This window comes from Terrapene carolina, unplaced genomic scaffold (assembly GCF_002925995.2).
Source record: "Terrapene carolina triunguis isolate 2854851 unplaced genomic scaffold, T_m_triunguis-2.0 Scaffold714, whole genome shotgun sequence".
Classification (NCBI taxonomy): Eukaryota; Metazoa; Chordata; order Testudines; family Emydidae; genus Terrapene; species Terrapene triunguis.
The window spans coordinates 12,868,184-12,878,953 of NW_020665065.1; positions in this window are offsets into that span (position 1 = coordinate 12,868,184).

Genomic DNA, 10,770 nt, shown 5'->3' on the forward strand with positions numbered 1-10,770 from the left:
CCTCTCGTCAGCCCTGTTTAGCCGGTCCGCCCTTGCTGGGGGGCCCGAAAAAATTTTTTCACCGGGGCCCGAACCCGCTCTTGGCGGCCCTGGGAATACCTCCATCCAGTGACGATTTCCCATTGACAAATACTTCTTGAGATCAGTCCATTAGCCAGTTCTTAATCAATGTAACATGTTCTTTACTGATATTGTACAGTTATAATTTTTTAATCAGAATGCCATGTTGTACTAAGTCAAATGCCATACAGAGGTCTAAATGTATTACATCTACATAGTTCCCTTTGTCAACCAAACTTGCAAATCCATAAATTTGTTTCATAAATCCATGTTGAATGGCACCAATTAGACTCCCATACTTGAATCCTTTATTGATTGAATCCCATATCATCATGGGATTATTAGTCCATTATTTTTTTTGGAAATTATTTTTCCATATCATTATTCAATTATATTTTCCAGAATTGATGTCTGACTAACCAACCTGTCATTACCCAGGTTATCCTGCTGGTCTTGTTTGAATATTGGCATGACATTAGCACAGAAGGAGTCTTCGGGAGTTTCCCCCATATTCCAGGATTTATTAAAAATTAACGTCCGCAGGCAAGAGATCCCTTCCAGCCAAGGTACAAGTTATCCACGCTGGCTGATTTTAAAATGTTTATCCCTAGTAGATGCTGTTTAACATCCTCTTTAGTTTTAGTGGATTGGAAAGTACTTCATCCTCCTCCTGTGATATAAGTACATCATCACACTTCTTTCCAAATACTGCCCATGAGTAATACTGCCCATGAACACTTCAGTCTTTCCTGCATCATTATTCACAATTGTATCATCTCTACCTAGTAATGAGTCTTTAGCATTGTTAGGATTTTTTTCAGAGGCTGCATTGTATTTGAGTTTTCTAATCCAGATGGAAAAATGAGGGAAAAAACATGTTCTTTTAATCCTAGCACTTGGGTCTGTTTGATTCCATCAGGTAGGAGCCTAGTGCATTTAATGGCTTCATTAATCCCTCTGGGAACTGTCTTATTTTTATCTTATATTTGCCTTGCCATAAACGCAGCACCTCCCAGGTTTGTAATCTGTTTTACTGGTATCTGCGATTTCTCTTTTGCCATCAGACCAAGACTCTGTGTATTACTCATGAACAGAAGGGGGTGGCAAAAGCTTCAGTGCACTAACATTTTACTAGCTAATGGACAGGTTATAATTTTTGCACTCTCTCTGTGCTTCATAAGTGCACTGAAACACACACATATGCACAACCTTTTGTATTTGTGTAGATACAAATGCGGATTGTATCAGCTATTCCATGATAGGAAAAGAAAAGTCTTTGCATGGGGGTAGCATAGATCCATTTTTCACTGTGGGTCTCATGATTGAAATTTGACCTACTACACAAATGTGACCTACGTTATTTTCAGTGGTATTCTGCTATGGAGAAGACCAGCTGAATAATGCTGCTGTTCCTACCAAGTGACTCTGTTTGTTAGTTTATTCGATTTTCATGTGCTCCTTCTCAGTGCTGTGTCTCTCTGGGAACGGTGCACAAGATCAGATTCAGTAATGTGGGATCCTGCAAACTCAAGTGAACTCACAGGTAATGCCGGAATTTCTCAGCCAGCCACAATTGATGGGAATTTGCATTTATGCAATGCAGACATGGGATTTTGCTTGAGCACAAATACCAGCCATTTGTGAAGGCAATTTGCACGTGGACTGGACCAATGACAAAATTCACAGAATTGTGGGAGAGCCACATTGGAGGATCCACTCAGCACTGATCAGAATCGTGTGTGGTGGCATTTTGTGTGGACAGTTAAGTCATTGGCAAGTTAACTAAGGCCACGCAGTCTGTTGCACATAGGAAACCTCACAGTGGGTAACAAGTTTTTGTTATTATTAGGTGTGTCCTGAGCAGGATGCAAATTAGCAGCCTAGAACCTACCTGCCGTTGGCTTCAATTAAACTATACTTCTGTGAGAGGCAAGCAAGATTTGGCCTTTACATTGCCATTTACCAGTTCTCAGGACCATCCCCTCGACTTGCTTTCCCAAGACATGTTTATGTTGCTCCAGAAACTGACCCATTCTTATCCATAATTGACTATGATCCACAGCAGGGAGAAACAACAAGGAGTCTGGTGGCACCTTAAAGACTAACAGATTTATTTGGGCATAAGCTTTCGTGGGTAAAAACCTCACTTCTACCCACGAAAGCTTATGCCCAAATAAATCTGTTAGTCTTTAAGATGCCACCAGACTCCTTGTTGTTTTTGTAGATACAGACTAACATGGCTACCCCCTGATACTTGACAGCAGGGAGAAAGTCAACTCAAAACACCTTGGCTGATGAAGAATAAAATGCTGGGCTCATATAGTCACTCCAGGTGATATGTTACTTAAATATTCTCTATGTTGAACCATCTTTTTTAGTCAATGTGTATATTTCTTAAAAGTCAGTGCCCATTTCTCACAATTTCATCGCACAGATATGCTTCCCTGCACAATATTTTGGACCTTAATGCACAGCCCCATGATGCTCCAGCATTTCGTCAAGGAGATATATCCTCAGGCAATGTAACAGCTGCTTCCTGGCTCTTTCAGCTTGCAACATTTTATCTGGGTCAGGTGAAGTATCTCTTCTTCCCTTGAAGCAGGTAAAACATTTGCTCATTTCAGGGTGACAGCAGGAGACATTACTGCGAACTAAAAGCCATTTTTACAAGGGAAATTGTAAATTAGGATGCACCTGCTCCGCTATTACACAAGTGTTTGTAATAAGCTACCGATAAAGCTTCTTGTGCGTTGCTTTGAATTGGTGGCATAGGGAATTAAAGTTAACGCTCTCGATTGTATTGGTGACATGCTTATTTTAATAGGGTTTCACTCTAGATTAACACCAGTGTAACTGAGAAGAGAGGGCCCAATCAGACCCCCTCCACAGGTAAATATCCCACTTCTGCACAGAAGGAAAGGGATTAGCCAGACCCTACCAGCCGTACAGAGCTAGGGATCGAAAAGATAATATAAGCTCTTTAATCATGGTCACTCTCTTCGTGGTGGGATTCTCTCTTAAAGAGGGGGTGGCCCCCCGTGGCCTCTTCTAGTTGTGGGACTCCCCTGCAGCTGTACTACTAGGAAATGGACGGGAAGGAGCGCCAAGTGCCAGAGCAGAGGCATAGGGTCAGGTGGGCCTGGCCTCTTTCTGATCCCTGTATCTACACAGAGCCCAGAAGACCAACATGATTTGGTGGCCGGCTCTGCAGGGTGAGAATTGGGGCTCAAACCCAAAATCTGGGCCTATGGAGTCAGAGCCTCCTTTCATTGTCACTGGTGTAAATCAGAGAATCTCCACAGTGGCTCCTATGGGTATCTAAGAGGAAATAGGCTAGAGAGAGACATGCAGACAGACAGAGCTTGGGGGTTCTCTGTATCGATGCTGAAGCCTCTCCCTGACACCCGAGGCTCCCTGATCCTCGAGAATACTACACCCACCACGGTCAGTGGAGTCACTCTGGGTTTACACTGGAGTCACTAACAGTAGAATATGACCCATTATCTTTACCTGCGGCCATAGCACGTCTCTCAGTGCACTGCATGACAATTTTTCCTACCCACTCTCAAATGCCACCAGTCTCCACTGATTAATAAGCCACTACTCCATGCTTTTTTTTTTTAGTAAGTCATAGAGAGGATAATCAGTCATTTCAATTATGGGCAATAAATCAGAGTAATTGGTTGGCAATTAGTACAGCACAAATGGTTCTGAAAAAGTGAGTGATGGTCGTAAGAATGGAATGCTTTGGACTTTCACAGCACCTTGCATCCAAGAATTTTAAAGTGATTTACAAACATTTTGTTACATCTCACAACCTCCCTTTGAGGTAGGGAAGTATTCCTCACCCCAGTATGCAGGTGGGGAAACTGAGGAATAGGGAGGCTCAGTGATTTGTCCAAGTTCCCACTGCACGTCTGTGAAGAGCTAAGGACAGACTCCCAGTTCCAGCTGTGCCACTGTCTCATACATCGTCCCTTCCAGGTGCGCACACACACACACACACACACACATCATTGTGGGTATATGCATTTCCATGACATTAACATGGGTTTCATGTGTTTTTCACATATTTTACCAGCTAGTTAATATATATGTTATACATACATATGCCCAACTGTACATATTTGATTGTAACCCTCTCTCTCCACCTGCTCCTTATCCTCATAAGATCTTTGGGGCAGGGACCATGTCTTCGTATATGTTTATTTAACACCTAGCACAACAAGGCCCGGTTCTGATTGGGACTGTGTGCTTTGGCAATATTATTATTATTGTTATCCTTCCATATTACATTATGGGCATTTTTTAAACAAATAGCCTTCACAATGTACAAGATCTTTAAGCTTAAAAAGGGGATTTCTGCTGACTAAAATTTATCCCCATGAGTCACTGATAAATCCTGATCATGAACTGGCTCTGTAGGTTTGAGTAGTCAGGAGTTTTGTTAAACCCTCCACAGAATTCTTGCATTTTAGGGGCTCACGTGCATTCGTTCTCCTTGACTTTCCTTAAAATCCTCACAGTGTCTAAGTGCACTGTCTTCTGGAGGTCACTGATCCTGATGTCTTGCACTCCCAATTAGTTCTTGAGCTGCTCATCCGTATCCTTAGGGATTGCTCCAATTGCTCCAACAGTCACTGGGATTGTCTTTATTCTAGTTTTCCATAATCATTCCACTTGGTGGCAGAGTTCTTCAGACTTCACTATCTTCTCCTTTTGTTTCTTTTTCTATGTGTCTGTCTGCTGGGATCGCAACATCAACAAACACGATCTTTTTTGTCTTCTTTTCTACAACAACGATGTCTGGCCTGTTTGACAGCACCATTCAGTCTGTGACAATTGCCAGATCCCATAAAATCTTGGCCTCCTCGTTCTCTAGAGCAGTTTCAATTAGGTGGTCATAATACTGCACCGTTTGTTTAAATCCGTATTTGCCACAGAGGCTCCAGTGCAGATACTTGGTGACCTCATTGTGTCTGTTCATATATTCTCTCCCAGCCAGGCTCCGACAGGCGCTCGGCACATGTTCCACCATCTCTTCCTTTCCGGAACACATTCTGCAGTTCAGGGAGCAGTGCTGTCGGTTAGTTTTGCTTTGAACATAATTAAGCCTGAAGATCTGCTCTTGTGCACTCATAATGAGGTTCCCTGACTCTCTTTTGAGGCATCCTTCAACAAGCCAGGAGCATGTTAGTTTTTGATCACTAAGGGGTTTGAGCTCTCTCCACCACTGTCCGTACCCTGATTTCTGTGTACATCTTTTGAGTCTCTCTTTGGCGATTTGCTTTCTTCTTTCTTTTATGCTTTCTTGGGCTTGGATGCACAGTCAGTCATCACTTGTTATCATGAACAGATGATCTTTTACTCTGGCTGGCTCATAATATAATTTAATCTTATACTTTATATTGTCAGATGCTTCCTCCACAGATAGCAGACCTTTTCTTCCATCATATGGTCGGACCCCAACTCCTTGGCTGCCAGTGCTGTGGTACATTGTTCCCCCATCCATTTGCTGCAATGCCACAACCCTTTAGGAATTCTAGAGGATTGTGGAAAATGAACGTCTTCCCATCCACCAGGACCTTAACAACGTCCCTCACCACCGTTTGCAGTCACAAGCATTGGACCCATGCATTTAACCTTCAGCAATGCAACTTCAACCCTGAGGCAGCTTGGAAAGCCAAATGGACTTCACAAGAAGTCATAAATAAACACCTTGTGAAAGATCTGATGCAGTCAATCCATGGCTTCGATTTCCCATGAAGCTCATGGGCAACCCTAAAACTTATCCGCACAAACCCTGGTAGATGCAGATACTTGCTGCACAAATGGAAAATTAAAAACTCTCAGTGTGTGACTGTGGTCACCCAGAACAGACCATGGAACATTTAACAACTCAATGCCTGATTCACAAATACAAAGGAGGCATCACAGCAATGAACTCTGCTATTCCAGATGCAATTATCTGGCTTAACCATCTAAATGTAAAGTTTTAGTTGTTGCTCTATACCTACATCAGTCATATGAAGAAGAAGAAGAAGAAGAAGTCAGGTGTACATCCTGTCAACATCTTGATTGATATTCATTACTCTATGCATCTCCTGGAGCTTTCTTGTTTAGATGCCAAATTTTTTCGTCTCCCCTTGATTCCACTTGATCACCCCCACAGTGTACTGTACTACTGGTATCACCCACATATTAATAGCTCAGCTCAAATTCTTCTAGTTGAGTCTTGTCCTTAGAATAGGTCTTATTTGTCTGTACTATTCTTTCCGCCCCTCTTCATTGATTTCCTTATGTTATAACACTCACAGTTCCCTGATTCAGGTATTTGTAGGGGCTACGCTGAGAGATATCTTGAATAGCACCTTTGTTAACTTGTATGCCAGCTGTCTGTACCAGTTTGTTCTTCTTTACAGATCCGGATGCATGTTTAGCCAAGTCAACTCGTAGCTTTATATCTTCACCAAATGTATCTACCACATCATCGATTTCTGTATCTCCTTTTGTGATAGTCTATATAGTTTCAGATCATCCATGTATAGCAAATAGTTAACTGGTGGTTGCCCTTTGCTGATATGGTAACCACAATTGGTCTCATGTAGCATCCATGCCAGCAGCATCATTGCTACAACAAACGGCATTGGTGATAAGGGATGCCTTTGAAAATTTCCTCTTTTAATTTGGACCTCACCAGTGAGAATGGAGTGTTATTATTAATTATTATTAATTATTATTATTATTTATATTACAGCAGCTCCCAGGCACCCAACTGAAATAGGGCCCCCAACATGCCAGGCACTATACAAACACACACTAATAGACAGTCCTGCCCCAAGAAGTTTATAATCTACACAGACAAGACCAACCAAGGAAATTTGATTACCTACATTTTACAAGTGGGGAACAGAGGCACAGAGAAATTAATTGACTTGCTCACAGTCAAGTCTGTGGCAGAACTGAACCCAGGACTTCTCTGTTCCAGCCCTGCGCTTTAGCTCCAGCCCACCATTCCTTTCAATATAGATATTAAATAATAATAATAAAAACCCAGTGAGAACTAAGTCCAAGTTCTGACACATTGAATAGCAAGTAAAAATATGTGAAACCCATGTTAATGGCATGTGAGTGCATATGTTTATCTTTGAGTGTGTTTATCTTTGAAAACTCATGGCAATCGGGGGAGGTCCCGGATGACTGGAAAAAGGCTAATGTAGTGCCCATCTTTAAAAAAGGGAAGGAGGAGGATCTGGGGAACTACAGGCCAGTCAGCCTCACCTCAGTCCCTGGAAAAATCATGGAGCAGGTCCTCAAGGAATCAATTCTGAAGCACTTAGAGGAGAGGAAAGTGATCAGGAACAGTCAGCATGGATTCACCAAGGGCAAGTCATGCCTGACTAACCTAATTGCCTTCTATGAAGAGATAACTGACTCTGTGGATGAGGGGAAAGTAGTGGATGTGTTATTCCTTGACTTTAGCAAAGCTTTTGATACAGTCTCCCACAGTATTCTTGCCAGCAAGTTAAAGAAGTATGGGCTGGATGAATGGACTATAAGGTGGATAGAAAGCTGGCTAGATCGTCGGGCTCAACGGGTAGTGATCAACGGCTCCATGTCTAGTTGGCAGCCAGTTTCAAGTGCAGTGCCCCAGGGGTCGGTCCTGGGGCCGGTTTTGTTCAATATCTTCATTAATGATCTGGAGGATGGCATGGACTGCACTCTCAGCAAGTTTGCAGATGACACTAAACTGGGAGGAGTGGTAGATACACTGGAGGGTAGGGTAAGGATACAGAGGGACCTAGACAAATTAGAGGATTGGGCCAAAAGAAACCTGATGAGGTTCAACAAGGACAAGTGCAGAGTCCTGCACTTAGGACGGAAGAATCCCATGAAGAAGTTACAAACTAGGGACCGAATGGCTAGGAAGCAGTTCTGCAGAAAAGGACCTAGGGGTTACAGTGGACGAGAAGCTGGATATGAGTCAACAGTGTGCCCTTGTTGCCAAGAAGGCTAACGGCATTTTGGGCTGTATAAGTAGGGGCATTGCCAGCAGATCGAGGGACGTGATCATTCCCCTCTATTCGACATTGATGAGGCCTCATCTGGAGTACTGTGTCCAGTTTTGGGCCCCATGCTACAAGAAGGATGTGGAAAAATTGGAAAGAGTCCAGCGGAGGGCAACAAAAATGATTAGGGGGCTGGAACACATGACTTATGAGGAGAGGCTGAGGGAACTGGGATTGTTTAGTCTGCAGAAGAGAAGAATGAGGGGGGATTTGATAGCTGCTTTCAACTACCTGAAAGGGGGTTCCAAAGAGGATGGATCTAGTGTGTTCTCAGTGGTAGCAGATGACAGAACAAGGAGCAATGGTCTCAAGTTGCAGTGGGGGAGGTTTAGGTTGGATATTAGGAAAAACTATTTCACTAGGAGGGTGGTGAAGCACTGGAAGGGGTTACCTAGGGAGGTGGTGGAATCTCCTTCCTTAGAGGTTTTTAAGGTCAGGCTTGACAAAGCCCTGGCTGGGATGATTTAGTTGGGAATTGGTCCTGCTTTGAGCAGGGGGTTGGACTAGATGACCTCCTGAGGTCCCTTCCAACCCTGATATTCTATGATTCTATGATGTTCACAATGCAAAAATGATTCCAAACAGTTGAGTATAATACCGACATATTATATATTATTCAGTAGTGTACGATGTTATGAAATGCTCTTATCTTGAAAATAACATATTTTGCAAAAGTCTCTTTAACATGAAACAGTGACAGTGTTATAAACAGAGCTTTGCTAAACTCTGCCATTCAGTTGGCAATGGGTTTACAAACTATTTTGGGTTTCAGCCTGGCTTGGTTCTCATCCCCTGAGTTTCAAGTGGCGCTTAGGCCCTAACCAAAACCAGTGTTTCACAAGACTTCTATCTTCACAGTGGGTTGAACCAAAATCTTCAAATGCCAACAGGCCTAAACCTGGGAGCATTCTCAGTCCAAATCTTAGTTTTGTGAAGCAAGTCTAACAAGTTAAAACGAATCTGGAAATTCAAATTAGAACCCCGTCAAAATGGCCAAAGTTTTGCCTAGTTTGGGTCAAAAAGCACACAAAATTGCTGAGTTTCACAAGACATAAATCCCTCCCTTGAATGGTTTTATGACTATTATTTATTATTTGCAGTACCGTAGCATCTATGAGCCCTCATCATGGGCAAGGATCCTGCGGAGCTAGGCACGGTACAAACAGAAAAAAAGTTGATCCCCATAGGATTTTCCCCCCAAACATAGTGAAGTTTCACTTGAAAATTGGGCAAAACAAAACATTTGGTGAATCCGGACCAAGTTTTGGAGCCATAATAAAACTTGAAAGCAGAAAAGTGTCACCTTGGTTCATGTGTCACTAAAAGCTGTTTGCACAGCTCTAATTATAAAACTGTTGCTAACATATCTGTGTATGCTGCAAATGGCGCATTTTTCATTAATTGAGCGAGTAGGGCAAAGGAGTTGTGTATTTCCACTCATGTTGTGCAAAGTGTCTTTTTAATAAGAACAGAATCAGGTGCTTGTTGGGTGGGGGGGAGAGTGCATTCTCATATACAAATAAACAACAGCAGCAATATATTCATTAGAAATATATTTGTGTAATTTGTAACCATGGCACTACATAGTGAAAATCATGTCATTTCATTTTCTTGAAAGAGCAAGAAGAGAGTAAGAGAGAATTGATGCAGCATATCCTTTGACTGGACCACTTAATTTTGTTTCAGTGTATTTCCAGAAAGAATAGTCTTATGACTATAACTGTAACATTACATCAAGTTGAAGAAGCTAGAGAGATAGGGCGGAATGAGAAACTGAATTACACTAGGTTTGATTCTGATCTCACCCTGGTGTACATGAGAAGTAACTCCATCGAGATCAATGGAATTATACTGGTGTAAGATCAGAATTAGACTTACTGTATATCTTGTGCTCCAGCCTAGCTTATGTAATAATAATACATAGCCCGATACAGTGCTTTTCACCCACAGATCTCAAAGCACTTTGTAAAGATAAATAAGTATTAATCCCCCTTATACATATAGGGAAACTGAGGCACAGAGATGGAAAGTGACCTGTCAAAAGTCACACAGCAGGCCAATGGTAGAGTTGGAACGAAGACAGGTCTCTTGAGTCCCAGTCTTGTTCCCTATCCACTGACCCACACGACCTGTCAAATAGGCAAATTAAATTTCACTCCCATCTGTTTGAGCAATTAGCACACAATATAGATACAAGGGATTTGGATGATTGCCATAAAAATCAATCCGCATGAATTGTGCAAGGCAAAATCATAGCAAAAAAATGTTTTCCAGAAACAATACCAGTTTTTACAGTAGTTAGATGCTACTTATGGTCACATCTGAGTCTTCTACAACAGCTTATAGTTCTTGGCTTGCTTCTACTTATTTTTGTTTGTTTGTTTTTGGTTTTTTGTACTATTTTCAGTCTTCGTAGCTTTTCTAAATAATATTTTCAGTATGTACATTTTTAAAAAAATATTTCCATGGCAAATTTTTTAAAAATATACTTGTCCAAAAAAGCTGTCCATTGCTATTCCAAAAATCTCCTTTAATAAATGTTCATTTATCTTTTTAACAAAAATATCTGCCCTTTTATAGATGAAATCAAGTTTTGACAAGACCTATAATACAATCAGAATTGATGTATCCTAGAGCCAGA